The following is a 16,766-nucleotide window of genomic DNA, read 5'->3' as shown; positions in this document are numbered from 1 at the left end:
GGATCTTCTAAAAATGAATGGCTAGATTCGGCTGATTTCATGCTCTTGCGGCTTTGTTCAGCTTATTGTAACACATTTGTGAAGGTCTTTTCTAGAAGTGCAAATAATGTTTTATTTGCAATCTATAATATGCAATTTCGACTAACATTTATTTTTAACTGAAATGGATGATACCAGCTTATGATCGGTAACCTGCAAGATTTATGCAAGACCAAGCAAAAAACCCAACAAAAACAAAACGTGGACCAGGATAAAAACAACGCTCGGTAACAGCCCAGTCCACTGAAAATCTGAATCTTGTCATCTCAAAATCACTTCTACTTTATTCACCACACTCATTCACTGTGACTTTAAAAAAGTCATCAAATTGAAGAAGCACAATCACGTCTTTAAGAAAGACAGCTTATTTGTATTCCAGACTCTCACTGTGTCTCCTCACGTGTGACTGAGGCAAGTGAACGAACAAGAGTGAGCGAGGAGGGAAGAGGGCAGAAAGAGGGAGGGAGTGCATGAATCTAATGCATTGCAGCAAAGAACTGTGACAGACCAGGCATTTATTTGAGCAGAGACTGCTGCTGTAGCAGGAAGGACGCAGGAGCAGCAGCGGCGGCAGCAGCACTCAGAACTGCTCTATCACTCAGTGCCTCTATCACAGCTGGAGACAAGGTGGACACAAAGAGGCGGAGACACAGGGATTACACACTGGGAACACAACACCTCTCTAATGCCACCACCAGTATCATTTCTGGATTACTATATTGGCTTCTCGAGCTTTGCCTTGCAGCATATGAGTTCTCTTTTCCTTCTGACACTCTTCAGTCCATTTACTTCTTGCCTTTGGTTTCAAGGAATATTCATACCAACAGAAAGCATGGCGTAAATGAGAATTAGTGCCTGTCTATTTACTGGTCAGACATTAGTACCAGCAGAAGACTGAAGATATATAAATCTCCTGACCAATCCTCTGCGATCTGTCTTGAGTTTATCATGTCACTGTGTCTCGTCCAATGGAAAAAAGTCAAGGGAAATCAGTCATTAAATATATAACAAGTTCTGCTCCAAATAGGCCTTAGCCTTTCTTTTTTCACTTATTTTTTCTATACCTATATTTTATTTTTCATTTTTTGTCAAAGTTTGGTCACACAAAAGACAACAAACAGCTCCACTATTGGCTTCACAGTTCCAGTGTTGCTCAATCTTGTGCATTGCGGGGTGCCCAGGACTTTGATCTAAAACACACTGGTAAGTAATACAAGTTTCTAATGTTCATGTAAACCTTTTCTGGCTGTTGACAGACATCTGTTGAGTCTTACTGTTTGTTTCTAACATGACACTGCATAACTGTGTAATATGTTCAGTGAAATGTAATCATTTTGATATTTACTGGGTAAGGTTTGTAATATTTAATATAATTTAGATGTTCTCTGTAATTCTGGAATATTTTAATTATTATTATAATTGTATTAAAAAAGAAAATCTAGCTTTTTTTGCCATGTTTGTAGCCTGCCTGCAGAGTTTCATGCATTATGCTAACAACACTGACTGGCTAACTGTTGCATGGTCAGACTTCTTCTAAATCATCTTCTTGTAATTTTGTTGCTAGGCTACAGTTCCCTGCTGTGAGAGTAATCATCCAGGCTGTCAACAGTGACATGATTTAGTATGTTTGGAAATCAGCACAACTTATTACTTTGGATCTTAAAGCTTATGCTGAATTATTCTGCCCAGATGCACGGTGGAAACATCCATTTAGCTGTTTATGCTATACATATAGATAACAAATTAAAGGACAAACATAAACCCTTGAGACAATCTAGTAGCTGTCTAAAGTCGAGTAGTACTCTAGGGAAACATGATGAAACATTCCTATGACACATTAGGCGGTTATCTAAACACCAATTTATGGAATATTGTTTTAGAAGACTAGTTGTCCATCTCGCCAGTAGAATTTTAAAGACTTGTAAACTCAATGTCAAGGTGGACTGAAGTTCTTCTAGTGGGATGAAGTGATCATATTTCCTTGTATTTCTTAGTTGTTTGTTGCTTTCTGAATTGTAATGCTGAACTGTCAAGGTTGTTTATGCTATAACAATACTGTAAGCACATATCACAGTTCATGAAAAAACAGATCTAAGCGTAACTAAGGCTATTCACCACTTAAAACATAATCACTAAATGCAGCAAAATCTGCATCGATGTCTGTTGTAAAAGATAAATTGTCACTTTCCTGTGTGAATCCACAGGCTTCTCTGTAAGAGATTTGCAGCTCTGTTTACAGCATAAATTACTGCTTTGCCTTGACACCGTCTCGGGATGAAACAAAAAACAAAAAAAAAAACCAAGCCTCCCTTTGCATCTTATCAGGTTCATAAAGAAGCCATGTGGTTCATTTTCAAGGAACTTGATGTCAATTACAGATCCCTGCCGCTTGTTCAGTCTTCTCTAACCTCTAACTATATCAACTATAATAACACATTCTTGTAATTGTGAAGTACTAAGCAGTCTGAGAATCAAGTGCACCATACACCGGTGGCCTGTGTCCTACAGGATTTGAGTATTGGTGGTGGGCGGTTTCTATTTACTGCAATCACGCTACTCTGTTACCCATAGGCATGTTGAGATAAGAAGGAGCTTTGCACACACATTTAGATTACGGAATCACTTGTTTGTATGCAATCAGGGCCTCTGAGATGCCGGACAAGTGGCGTACCCTTGAGAGAGCATGTGATGATGAGCCAATGTGCACAACCCTTGATGCCACTTGTGATTCTCGAAGCAGTAAGGTGATGATGAAAGGCTGGTAATTGCCGCTGATTAAGATATTAGAAAAGCATTCACCCATGATTAATGAAATTATATGCGTCATCAAAATCAGAGCAAACATAGTTCAATTGATACAGTCCTTTCATCAAAACAGGATCACTTAAAAAAGTGAACAGAATTTGATTTATTTACCCACAATTCAATACAAAAGGATATAGGTTGGGTCTTGTTAAACAATACTTTCGGCCTGAGCTGAATACATGAAGCATTGTGGCAGCATAGTTCAATATTGCAATTGTCAAGCATTCTTACTTTTTACTCTTTACCCATCAGCCAGTATGCATCCGACTGCATATACTCTACATATTATGGCTGGAAAAAAAAAAGAAAACAAGATTGCATAATATTGGTTCTATTTTCTTCTTACAAATCCAAACTGCTCTAAACCAGCAGCCCTGTGGGGAACGGAGCATGCCAGCTCCGAACAACAGACTATCAGCCATTCTTTTGAAGCTTAATCCAGCACAAATCCCATACCAAAAACATTAGTCTCAGTAGCAAGCATATGTGCCATATATTATTGAACAAGGAAAACAATAGGAACAGCATCAAAAACAAGTGAGAAACAGAAGCACACTGGTGGACCTCAAGAGTGATCTGCAGCTGGCTTTTACCTACATAAATCTATTAATGTGTGCTGATGTGTTGCAACACTGATGACTACAAACCACATATTTTGCATGTATTTGCTGAAGTTGCTGGTTTTGTTATTCTCTGTTTAGCTTTATCTCGCCACGATTACCTGATATAATACGTGGTGTTTTTTGGAATAAAGTAGATTTATGAAATATTAACAGAATGGTTACAAACTGCTTTATTTCTATTGGCACTATTTCATCACACTCTCTAATATAACATGCTACAATAAATTCAGTTTATGTGTCATGTAAACCCCTATTTAAAAATACTTTAATGCCAACTATGCCTTTTGCTTTGTTTAATCTTTAGCATCATTATATTAGGCTTTTTTCAAGACAAGAGGCATTTTTTTGACCAAAGGCCTATCAAGTTTTAAGTCAGTTCATAATTAGAATTTTAGACTCTCACCTGTGCATTGCTTATTTATCTATTTATTTAGTGGCATTGCTGGCACACAGGAATCTGTATGTGGTGATGTCACTTTGAGACCTGGCAAAATTATTATTTTTTCACTGTCATATTCTCACCAAAGCATTATCATTTGCCAGTAAACACTGAATTAAGAACACACGCAACATCACATCAGATGATTCTTGGCTTATCCGCTTTCTGTGTTTCCACAGGAATGATGACAACGACAATAATTAGTCCCAAAAAAAGACACTTTTTTGAACTGATGATCAAATATTATCACAAAGCAAATTAATGCAAATAATAAATGCAAATATGACTTTTTGTTGTATCGTTAAAGTGAAATTTTTTTGTTAGAGACAAACTGAGAATAAACTGTGCGTGAAAGAAGTTTAATGAGGTCACTGGAGATCCTTCATGAGCTATGAATTCATCCAGTGACTTTCCTTTTAAACCAGACTTGTGGACATTTCTTTGTGTATATCAGTGGTTATCTATGCACTTCACTGACGTCTCTTACAGCAGAGTGGCAGTATGAGTGAAAGAGGAACACAACCTCACTGATCTATGCCTTGTTCATATTGTAGATCTTGGCAGTTAGAGATCAGGAGCAGAGAAGTTTAGGAAGTTTAAACTGGAAGGTTTGACCAGCTGTCACTGACTTTCTAAAAGACTTGTTGCAACCTTATGTGTCACCTCATAGACAGATCAACATTACTATGTATTTTAACTGTGTATGTGTTAAATCAGTGGCCTCCAATAATTGAGATGAGAATAAAAATGTTTTACCTTATAAAACCTTAAAAATTATTTTGCAGGTTGATGATTTATAAACTCTTTAAAAAGACATTACATTATGACACAAAGCACGTAAAATGAAGAGGAAATATTAACGATTTTGTACTATAGCTCTGTGATTACATTCAAACAAATATTGACAGTTTTAACTCCCTTTTAAAAACAATATGTCCTTGATTTGTACCTTCTTTGGATGCATCTGTTCAGATAATATAATCAACTCAACTTGATCTTCAAATAAATCTTCTTCAATACATTTTTCAGCTTTTAAAATATTATGCCTCAAATTTATGCATGAAAGTAATAGTAGGAAAATACATAATCTTTTGGTAAACTGGCCAAATTAGTAACAAAAGATTGGTAGGACAGGTCTCGCCTATGCTAATGGATAAATGTCCCTTCCCCCAAAATCCTTTGTACCTGCTGACATCTTCAGTAGACATTTGAAAGCGTGGGCATGTCTGAACAGGTCGCTTCTGCCCTCATTAGTATTTTATCATAATTACAGTGAGACTACAGACTGACAGCTCTATTTAATCTGGTACAATGCTGCAGGTAGATAGTCACTAAATTAATAGAAATATCACCCTACCATTCTAGGAGATATAATAACAATAATAACAGTCTGATATTTATTCCAACATACACACTTCCATACATCCTGAAAGATTAAAGGAAAGCTAACCTATAAAAATGAGTTTTCACTAGTCAATTAAAATAAATAACAGATTCAGATCTGACAGGCTTAAGAATGTTGTTACAAAGTCTGGTTGCTGCAACTTCAAAGATGTGTTGACGTCTGGTTTTAAAGTAAAAGCATGGAACAATTAATACCCCTTGATCCGACGATATGAGAAGTCGGCTGCAGTGATACAGTCTCAGTACCTCTGATATATAAATATGCAGGTGTTTGTCCTTGTGGGGCTTTATATGTTAATAACAGGATTTTAAACTGGATTCTGAATTTTATTAGGATCTTGTAATGGGAAGCTAGAATAGGTGTGATATGTGTGCACTGGTAATGTTTGTTATCAGCCTTGCTGCTGCTGCGTTCTGCATCAATTAGAGATGTTACTAAGAAATTTATATGAAAAATGGGTTACAACACTCAAGGTTTAAAAAAATGTAGGTATTTACTAAAAGTTCTAGATGACTGGATATGTTTTAAGGAAAGTCCAAATGAGGTTAGAGATTTGAGATTCAAAATTCAGATGTTGTTCAAAGACGAAACCAAGCATTTGCTGTATTCACTAAGACCAGAGGGGTTGTTGGGCTTAACAGAAAAGTACAAATGTGTATCATCTGCATAGTGATTTTCAGGTAGAACTTCACAAAGGTGGCTTACATAAATACAAACTGAGTATTGTTCACCGTCTTATATACATATAATGCACAGGAATGTGTGACAAGGGAATATAGACATCTAATTTTGGTAGCCCAAGTTAAGTAAAATACTGCCACAGCAAGGCACAATTTGGAAAAGAAATGAAACAAGATGAATACATTGGTAGAGGGGGGAATATATTATCTGCAGATCGAGTTTGGGTAGGCTTTCAGAGTGTCCAATTATATTAAATCTTCTCAAAGCCCTTAAAAGCAACTGACAGATTCTTAATGGACAAGGCACCGAGTCCATAATATTCAACTAGGACAGAAATAGTTTATATTCCGGTAGGTGCAATGAACAGAATTACAGACCTACATATTCATGTGTAGCTCCTTTCCATCACTGAATTAAACTGGGAGTATATTTTTCCAATTAATTCAGCATAAAACTGCATAAGTCTTTGCTTATTTGTGGACTTCTGAGATTTAATAATAAACATCACTATTATCATTAATATTATTATTATATTACTGTTTCATTATGCTGTTGTTATGTTATGCTATTGTTGTTGTTGTCTAATTGGTCATTTTTAATTGTTTTTCAAGACATGGCTCATACTTGCAGCTTGAAAAATTACCAAACCAAACTCATCCTCCTATTATACAACAAATGCTGATTATATTCTAGCACTGCTTGATCAGATAATTAATGAACCAGAACCTAATTGGATAAAGTGGTGTCACACCGCAGCAGTATTTATAAAATCTCTGGCAGCCTGTCATCTACAGCTCTTGGCACAGCTACAGATTTTCTGCCTTCTGTCACTTGCAGCATTAGAAGTGGCCATATATGTTTGGTTTTAATTATATAGATTATAGTGAATGTTAAATTGCAAAGAAGGTATCCCTCAGCATTACAGCAAAGCATTACACCTGCGTTAGCGTTGATCTTATAAAGAAAAGGAAAAAAAAAGGCTAATTTTTAAGATTCAGGAGTTCCAAAAAGCACAATTTCATTTTGATCAAAATACTGCTGACTTAATAATACTGTTACGTAGCTACTCTCAAATGTGTTATATTGGTACTGTTGCAGAAAGTCACGGATATTGCCAGTTTGTCTTATTTTAGGGTCAGACTGCCAGCCAATAGCCACGTGTACTGTAAGATATTGTAATGGGGCTTAGAAAGTCATTCATTTCTCAGTAGAGGACTGCTAACAGCTTGAAACATATGGAGGGAAAATCGCAAACCAGTGTTGCTGGCAATTCAGCAGTGATTATTAAGGAACACCTGTTTAGCTGGCTGGCAAGGCGACTCAGGGTCCTGCTGAATAGCAGCAGGCTAATGAAGGTCTTCTCAGCTTAATTGTTTGGGCTATAAATAGTGACGGATAGAGGGATAGGGTGCTTCACCATTCTCATCCATTTTTTCTCCATACATACAGAGAATGTGCTATTAGAGGTTTGTTGTTGTGGGTTGTGAGTAGAGGAGGCACTCACTGCCAACATTACCAATTACAAAAAAGCCATTAACAGTAAACTGTGAAATTAAACATTGGTGGAAGGACACATGCATAGACTAAAGGGTTAGTTTTCCAAGTGTGGGCGAGACTAATAATTTCCAATAAACATCTTAGGTGTTAGCTATGTTAAAACACAACTACACCATTAATATGAATTTGATTATAAAGGTTAATAGCTGCTTTTTAGCTTGTGGCCAAAGCCTAATAAAGGTCTTTATCATCAGCAATTCAAATCATGGTGAAAATGTCTTGAGTTGGCCCACAGAGCCAACAACATTCATACTGCTTTTGCTCTTACAGAACCTAATTTTAGAGGAAATGAAATGCAGAACACACTAATTGCAACATTAGCCTGAACTATGTCTTTAAATTACTTTTTGATGGACGAACTCAATGAGAATAAAGCAGGATCATCTGATTTTCTGTTAAATACTGTTTGAAGCATTGCCAGTGCAGTGTGTGCCCTGCTGTTCAGGGGTCACCTTTGTTGATGTTGTTCAAATAAGTTTGGTTGGCAGTGTTTTCCAGGTCAACTGTTTTTGAGAGAGGGAGTGATAACTTTCACAAGCCTTAAAGTTTCACAGCTAGGACTGAAAAAAACATTCTTTTGAGCAGTCAATGAGAGAACAATTAGGTTAAAACCTCTTTTGCACTCTAAATTTTTGCAGCAAAGTAAAATGATACAAAACACGTTTCCCTTGGTAATAATTAGTGTACAGATAAAAAAAAACTCCATTGCATATCCTTGTATATATATAATTAAGTAGTGTCACAGTTTCAAAAGCTTTAACACTTACCATTTACTGCAGGTCTGACCCTCATATGGGGTTCAGAAGATGATTGCTGACTAAGGTTCTGGGCTATAAAAATACTGTTGATGACATATGACGGGCTCACTGTTTCTTGCTCTTTACTCTTGCTCTTTATCACAAGACTGCCAGAACAAGACTGCCAAATTAACTTTTCCACCACAGTACTGCATCTCTATTTTAAAGAAGGTTTTCAAATTGATGGGAGTAAACTTCTATTTGACAGTGCACATTTTGGATATTAGACATAATTTTTCTTTGTTCCTTGGAGGAAACTAATACAGTGTCTACTGATAACCGTTGATGTTTTCAAACTCACCATATTCTCTAAAGATTTTTGAGAACTGACAGCAGTATTGGATAATGCAAAGTTAAAACTCTGTTAAAGTTAAAAATCTAACAAAGACTGTATTAACTAAAATATGAAACACATGAGTATACAAATAAATGTGGCTTAGTTAAAAATAACATGTGGTAAGAACAGAAATGTATATGTTTCTGATTTTTTTTACAATGATGAATTGTTCCTATTGTTCAACCTTTTTGTGTTCACAGGGAAGATTTGATCAAGTAAAAATACCTGAGTGAAGACAAGATTACCCTATCACTTAGATTGTACAATTAAGAACAAAAAATAATAATATATTCCAGTTAACCAACAATACAGTTGTGTGTCAAATTATATTCTGTTACTCTGGTGGCAGGCACTTGAAACTGGAATTAGATTTAAAAGTGGCCTATACCTTTTCTTCAAGCTCCCTTTGTCAAATGCAAGAGTTTGCAAAAGTACTGGCCAGAACAGAAAACTAAACATGTTCTCCATTTCTGTGTGGGAGAGAATAAATACATTGCAAATTGCAAAGTGTGCCACAGGGTATTTTCTGTCACCTGTGGATGAGTCTGTGATGTTAAGCAGAATGCCTCAGGAAACTTAAAGATGTTCCTCTGAACTTAAGTGTCTGGATTACCTAAGCACAAATGTCATAGTTTCTGTCATCACAGGCATCTTTTTTTACAATATTTTAAAATATTTTTACTAAAAATGCATTTTGTTAAATTCTGTTGTAAGGATAATAACAAATAAATTAACAATTTAATTGATATAATACATCAGATAACACTAGCATTTGATAAAACCATCAATAATTCAATTTGCATGATTGAATGAGAGAGAGAGAAGAAAGGAAGTGAAAAAACTGAATCCCATCCATGAAGGTCTATACAATAAAACCTTTTCAATGCAGTTAGATAAGACCTGCATGTGTCTCTCTAAGTGTTGCCTTCTATTTCTTTTGAGAAATGTTATTCTTCTCAATTTATTTCAATATATTTGATCATACACATATCTTGTTGATAGAAACAGAGGTGCGGATAAGAGAAACAGCGTTTATGATACATAACTGCAAAAGCCTTGACTAATTAAGCTTTAATCTGCAGCTATTTTCATGCTTTATTTAGTGCCAAGCTAACTGGGAATCCAAGGAGCTTCACTGCTGGGCCAAAGGTGGTTTTACTTTTTTGTTTATCTTTTTTCACACTAGTATACGAGCCCAAATGTAAGTGAAGGAGAGTTTAAAGTGGAGATTTTTTAATTGTTTCCCCCCCTGAGTACATGCTGATGGATGTCGGGATTCTTGGTCGTGCTTCGGTAAAAAACAGTTATGGTTGTCGTGTGATGTGAATATAGCAGCCTTTTATGTTGTAAACTGTTTGGATGTGCTTGAGGAAAGAGAGACTATTTTATTGTATTTTGCGAACATATGCTTTGTCAGCTGATTGCGTGGTTATGTGCACCCTGCCTGGGGACGAAAATCTTCTCTTGTTGGTCTGGTGACTCAAACAGGCTCTAATCCACACTGTTCTCATCTATAAAATGTAGTAACCCCAACATTATAGCTAACAGGACCAGTAGAAAAGTAACGGCTTAAACTGATTTTTAGTTTTAGCCTACTTATATTCCACTGAGTTGTTGGTTCTAGTTAGCTAACATAAAATAAGTCTGTCATGTTCTGTATTGACACAAGATGGTGCTAAACATGTTCTATAAACTTTAAGCGCTTATTTCTTAATCCAGCTTCACAGACAGTGTTAAAGCTATGTCAGTTTTTGAGAGCATGGCTCTATGGTAAATTAGCCTTTATAGATGTAGTGTTACATGTCCACTTTAAGCCATCGAATTAAACAAAATGCACATAAAAGAATCGCCAGCTTTTATCATCAACTTAAGAGCAGCAGGAAATATTAGTAAACACCCTTTAAAAATATGCTGCAGCAAACACTGAACAACAACCGCACTCCAATTTACTTCCAAAAGGCAGAAGGACCTGACCTATCTGATAGGACTAATACAAAGTTTCTTTGCAGATAACAATCACAAACATCTTTCTCTCTCCTCCATCTTTCCAGTAAATCATGATTTAACTGTAGCTTGACATTTAGAAATCCTAAGAGTAAATCACCTTAGGTGTTGTGGAGATCATCCACTGCTTGTTGTCCCTGCACCATTGTCTTTGATACTCCAGACAGTACAAGAGTGATTTTGACATCATGCTGTATGTACCTCTACTTGCAGAAAAGCCTTCTAGGCCAAGTGATGAAGGGTTGCACAAAGTCTGGCTGGCAAGCTTTCTCCCTGTCTGTAATACTAAGTCTATTTCTTTCAGCTGAAATAGAACCATATGACATGATGACCCGCACCTATTTTTCACAGAATCCTCTGACATTCCAAATAGAGTAACGTGTGGATGAAACACTCTGTCCCATTCTTGCTTCCTTTTCTGTCTTTTCTTGCAGACTTAACTTGCCATGTTAGTGCTTTTTTACAACAGGCTTGGTGTGTAATGGCCTTAAGACTGGCACGGGTGTTCTAATGTGTATCAAGGTACAGAACAATGACAGGGGTTCAGTCATGTCTTATTAACAATTTTTCTAATTATTTAATGAATTATTTACTAATTCAGTGACATTCCACCAGTGCAAGCAAAGCAAAAGGTGCTATTTAGTAAAATCTAAAAATAGATGTCAATTTAAAAGATGAAAGTGAAAGCATTTTGTAAGAAAGCTTATCTCATTTAAGTCATCCTTTAAATTAATGTGATCTTGTAGAATATTGTCTCTGGAATCAAGATTAATGCTGCTTCACTACAATCCCAATGAAATGTATATGGGCCCAGTGTTTTGAGGTCGTGCCTGTGTCCTGTTAACAATGTCTTGAGCTTGTCAAGCTAAAAGCCCAGCAGCCTTTTTCTGGTTGTTTGTGCATGCATATTGTAGATAAACATCTAGGTTTTGACAAGAATGTGATGGGTTTCCCAGTATACATAGTATTAGTAGAGATAGCATTAGCAAGTAAACAAGCTTTGGTGTTTCTTCATTGTAACAGATACGTTTCCTCTTAGTAACCACTGTAGTGTGAAAAAGCTCCTTAACTCCTTCGGCACATTCTTTTTTTGATCATTTGTTTTTGAGACTGTGTAAATATTGGACAGTTTTAGTGTTTAGTGTCTTTTATTGTTGTACTTTTAATATGTTTTTTCTGAAACAATCCTTTGTAAATGAGACATTGAGTTTCAGTGGGAAAACCTGTATAAATAGAGGTTAAATTAAAAAATAAAAACATTAGCAAAGAAACCCCTGATGATGGAGAGCAGACATCAACCCCTGCCCTGTCTGGTTAAATAAGACAGGCAAGTTGAATAGGTGCAGACTCCATCAGCACTTTTAGAGTTACATATATGAGAAAATCATTTGGTTGAACAAACAAAATTTAATTGGCTCTTTTGCAAAGAAACTGTCTTAATTTTTCATTACTATTTTGAATGCCCCTGTAGATTATTGACAGTGAACCCTGTCAGATTGTACTCAAGCCTTTTAATTAGGTTCTGATTTTTAATTTGTAAACAGATATTTAATTTTAACTTTTTTAAATCAAGATGTAGGCTAGGGTTTGTGAGTTTATTAAAAGCTATTTATTCAGTGATTTGTATACATTATTATACAATATGAAACATTATTGTATATTAAACAGACTGTAAAGTATAAATAAGCTCAAGCTTAAACATCTGCAACAGTAATATGATTCCATATAAGACTGGTTAGAAACATTATTTCTGCAAAATAAGTATTGTTACTTTTGATGATTTCTTTACAATTTGCCAATAATATGTGTAGGTGTTTTCACAGAATCTTATTTCTCTTACTAAAGGAAAATTTCTTCACTACTCGCTATCGTCAGCTAATAGTAAATATTTTGAAGTAACAACTACTGAAGTAATAATATTTTACAAAGGGAGTGCAGAAAAGCAAAGGTGCCTAGGAAACACTGGAGAAGCATGCAGGAGTCTATCTATAGATAGACTGATAAAGCAGTTTTATACAGTATGATAATGAGCGGTGATCAGTAACTCTGAAAACTTGCAATATATTCTGCGTGTTCTTGCTCATTCAGTCTGCCTTGTGTCTGTCTGTTTATTATTTTGTGCATGACATATGTACTGTGGAATTCATCATTTAATGGCACCGAGATCTCATAAAGCACACATGGCTCTGAGCCTAATGAATTTTGAAATACAACAAAATAGGACCACACTGGCAAAAGAATAACATACATTTTGTATTCAACTTTGGCAAGCTAAAATCCGTGCTCATTAAGCTTGTCACTACCCCATAAATAGTTTTAAAACAAAACCACGCTGCCTATAAAGTAGTTCAGAGAACACGACAGAGGTATGCCCAACACTGTTGCAAACTATTCCAAATTTCATGCATATCAAATTTAATTAGCAGCTTATTTTATCCACTCTAACAAAAGGATCACTCTTCATTTCACACTAGAGATTGCAAGATGATTATTTTTTTCACTTTGGGACACAGTAATGTTAAGACAGGTGTATGTGTTTCTAAGCCTTCCCACAGATCTTTATATTTTACTTCCAAGGATCCAGAATTTCTTGTAAGTTTTTGGTGGTCTTCAGGAATAGTTCTCTAGCATTTTCTTTGAATAGTAGTTGCTTCTTCAATCACTTTTCTCCCAGTCCCTCTACCTGATCATTTTTGGAACCACTTAACACTGACCTATGAATTATGCAAGAATAAAAATGGCACCTCACTCAAGGGATGAACCAGTGTTGTGTCTATAGATGACAGAAAACTTGGCAAAAAATAATTTAAAATTGTATCAGTAAATACTGCAGCTTTTACCTGAAAAGTTGGCACATGTCATTGTGGTGTGCATTTTGAGAAAAATGAACAAAACTAACAGCAGATAAACAGTAACCAAAGCCACGTCTTTAAGAAATAGGAAGAAGAATCCAGTAAAGGGTTGACACAGGACCTGAGAGATGCATCTAGCCCTTCAGTTAATCCAGTTACTGTTCACTGAAGCCTCATAAGAAATGGTCTCAGTGGAAGGCTGGCTGTCAAGAAGCCATTCTTAAGAAAGACAAACTGGAAAAATAGGCTAAGGTATGCCAAATTGCACAAGAACTGGACTGAAAATCAATGGCAACAAGTACTATAGAATATACTATAATAAGAAGAAAATACTACAAAATAATGAATTAAAATTTGAAATTGTCATCAGTGTACATGGAGGAAGTTGTGGGGCTGCATTTAAGCAAGTGGTGTTGGGGATCTTCATAATTCCATCTAAAACTGATGGAATTATGAACACAGAAAAGATCCACCATGCAATGCTATCTGGTAATGTCTTCATTTTTTCAGCATTACAATTATCCCAAATGCACACAATGCAGTAATACCATACTTAGGTAGAAAATTCAATTAAATTGTATTCATATAGTGTTGAATCATAACAGCAGTCGCCTCAGTATGCTTTATATTGTAAGGTAAAGACCCTATAAATATTACAAAGTAATACCCAACAAATGATCCTCCTTTGAACAAGCACTTGAAGGAAAAACTCCCTTTTAGCTTGTAGAAATCTCTGGCAGTGGAGGAATTTGTTTATCTTTAGCCTGCAATTTCAGGGTTCCTTCAGTGTTGCACACTGGGCCCCGGAAGATAATTCACTATGGTTACTGGTGTCTCTAGCTTCACATCTCAAAAAAGAGTTGCTAATAACCAGAGCTTGCTTCTCGATGGGTGTGTCGTAGAGTAGCAAAAAACAATTTGACACGTAAATGGGTTGGAGGTGTACCGCGGCCTTCTATTTAGGGCTACACCAACTTTTCACCATCAACCTCCCTACCTGCTTTCCGGGCCGCTCAGGACAATCTGCTGGGGAGAGCTAATGGTGGCTAAACTACCTTCGCCCACGCTGACTACAGGGGCCTGGCTAGCAAAGGATTTTCCAGGATGTGGAGATGGATTTCTAGTTCAGTAAGCCTAGCCTCCTGCAAACAGGCTATATTTCTTACAAGTATACTAAAAGAGGCTTAGGAGTAGCTAAACATCTGACACGAATCAGGAAACTGCAGGAGGGACAAGTGAAAAAAACATGCTGCTAGTGACTCGGCTACGAGCTAAGCTAAGCTCACATATATGTAAAAGACAAATGAATGAATACTGTGAATAAGCAGGTGATTTCAACAGTGTGTGCTCTGGCTAAAGGACTATGAAATTCTTTATCTGAAGGTTTTTAATTAAACTGACTACACAGATAACCTACACAAAACACCACAGTGCTAAAACGTATTGTGGAGCAGGATGGGATACAATACTACAGAAAGAGCCAACACCAAAACACTACATAGAACCCTGTCAGTCATGGACTGGCCTCCCCTGAGCCTGAACCTCAACATTAGTGAAACAGTGTGGAGTTGTCTTGCCAGAGAAGAGAACAAAATGTATCCAACAACCAGAGAAGAGGTTTTAAATGTCCTTTAGGAAGCCTGAAGAACTATTCCCAAAGACTTAGACAAATTTCAAAAAAGGTTCAGGCGGCGTTGAACAATAGAAGGAGACATACCAAATATTGAGATTCAGTTCGTTAGAATTCTACACACTGTACACCTTTTATACTATATTTCCAACTATTTTCCAAGGAAAGTATTTTAAAAATGAGGAATGGCTGCAACATATTTTTCATTATACAGCATACGGCTTCATAGGAATGAAAATCGCTTTTTCATGCATACAGTTATTGCACTTAAAGCTGTATCACGATGCTGTTTCTGCTCTTGTAGAAAGCTAAACAAATTCAGAAGGTGAAACAAAACTAAAGGCTCATGAAGATGTTGCATCACTCTGAGAGCACTCAGTAAAACAGTTTTGTCCCTGTCACTTGTAAAACAGTGCACATGAATTGTAATTTAATGCAGCTTCTTTTCTTTAATTCTTAAACACATTCTCTTTTGTATTTTGAATTGCTGTGCATTTAGATAGGTAATGGCAAATTAGTTGAAACAAACCAGTATATTTTAAATCTTCAATGCCTATTCTATTTTGTTTTGGAAAATTGTTATTTACTCTCACAGCTAACAAAATCAGAACAAATTGGAATGGTTTGGAAAATAGGTTTTCATTAGAAGTGAACAGGAGATAGAAATTTAAATGTAATTCTACTTTATCTAAGACTGTCCTAATTAGTAACTATTCTTTTTTCGCCATCCTCCTGATTTGTCATATAATCTTCTGTGAGGACCAAAGTGATGAAGCTGCAATGTAATGAGAGAAGTGGAAGGCATTTTAACAGCTCATGCTTGTGGACAACATGGCAGCCAGTCAAAATGTAAGCAACAGGCAACCACAATGTTCACACATAAGACTGTGGTATTTCAAAAACATGCCAAAGAACATTAAATAACCAAGATTCACTGTTGAGACTCAATGTGTAAATGTGGTCAAGCTCGTCCCTTTACCATGTAATATGATGAGAGTTTAATTATTGTTGTTGTGAATGAGTTCTTAATTAAGAACACACGTTCCTGCCTGAATTGTGTGTTCTCCATAAGGACTGAGAGTTTTTGTTCGCCTGCCTGCCAGTAACAAGACATACAAAAGCACCATGAAGAATTAAGAATATTCAGATGACAATGATGAATGGCTTGTTTAAAAGCATGAATAGCTCTTGACTCACACAATACTGGTGTGTCCACATAAAAGGCTGGATAACGTGGCATTCATCTTCTTTGTAAGAGATAGACTTAATTGCAGCTAATTATTTTCAGAATATTGATAAAAATGAGTATTTTTAAATTTCTGTGATGATGTCCATGCAGTGCGTTTCTCCCTGGTTGGAGAGAAAACATTAAGCCGCCCTCCATTCTCATATCGCAGCTTGTTTTGGCACATATACAATTGAGCAAATATTTAATTTTGTTAGGAATATTAGGGAAGCAAGAAAGCAACCATACATGAATAGAACCTGCAGTCACCATCATTGCTTTTGCTTTCCCTGCCAACATTATTGATGGCAGACAGAATGTCTCCAAGGCTTCATGCTCCCATGTGTGACAGAATGAGAGAGACAGTGTTGT

General features: G+C 36.2%; 1 protein-coding gene across 1 annotated transcript in view; it reads left to right on the top strand.

The window, feature by feature from the left end:
• Positions 1-1,151: 1,151 nt before the first annotated feature.
• lrrc4ca (leucine rich repeat containing 4C, genome duplicate a) overlaps positions 1,152-16,766 on the top strand; it is a 142,394-nt gene continuing 126,779 nt past the window's right edge. Inside the window, exon 1 of the mRNA XM_063479957.1 lies at positions 1,152-1,242. The gene's annotated coding sequence lies outside the window, so the exon portion shown is untranslated. The remainder of the gene's footprint in view (positions 1,243-16,766) is intronic.

Source organism: Pelmatolapia mariae, linkage group LG7, assembly GCF_036321145.2.
Source record: "Pelmatolapia mariae isolate MD_Pm_ZW linkage group LG7, Pm_UMD_F_2, whole genome shotgun sequence".
Taxonomy (NCBI): domain Eukaryota; kingdom Metazoa; phylum Chordata; class Actinopteri; order Cichliformes; family Cichlidae; genus Pelmatolapia; species Pelmatolapia mariae.
Note: the sequence above shows the minus strand (reverse complement) of the source record. Positions and strands in the feature narration are given on the sequence as shown.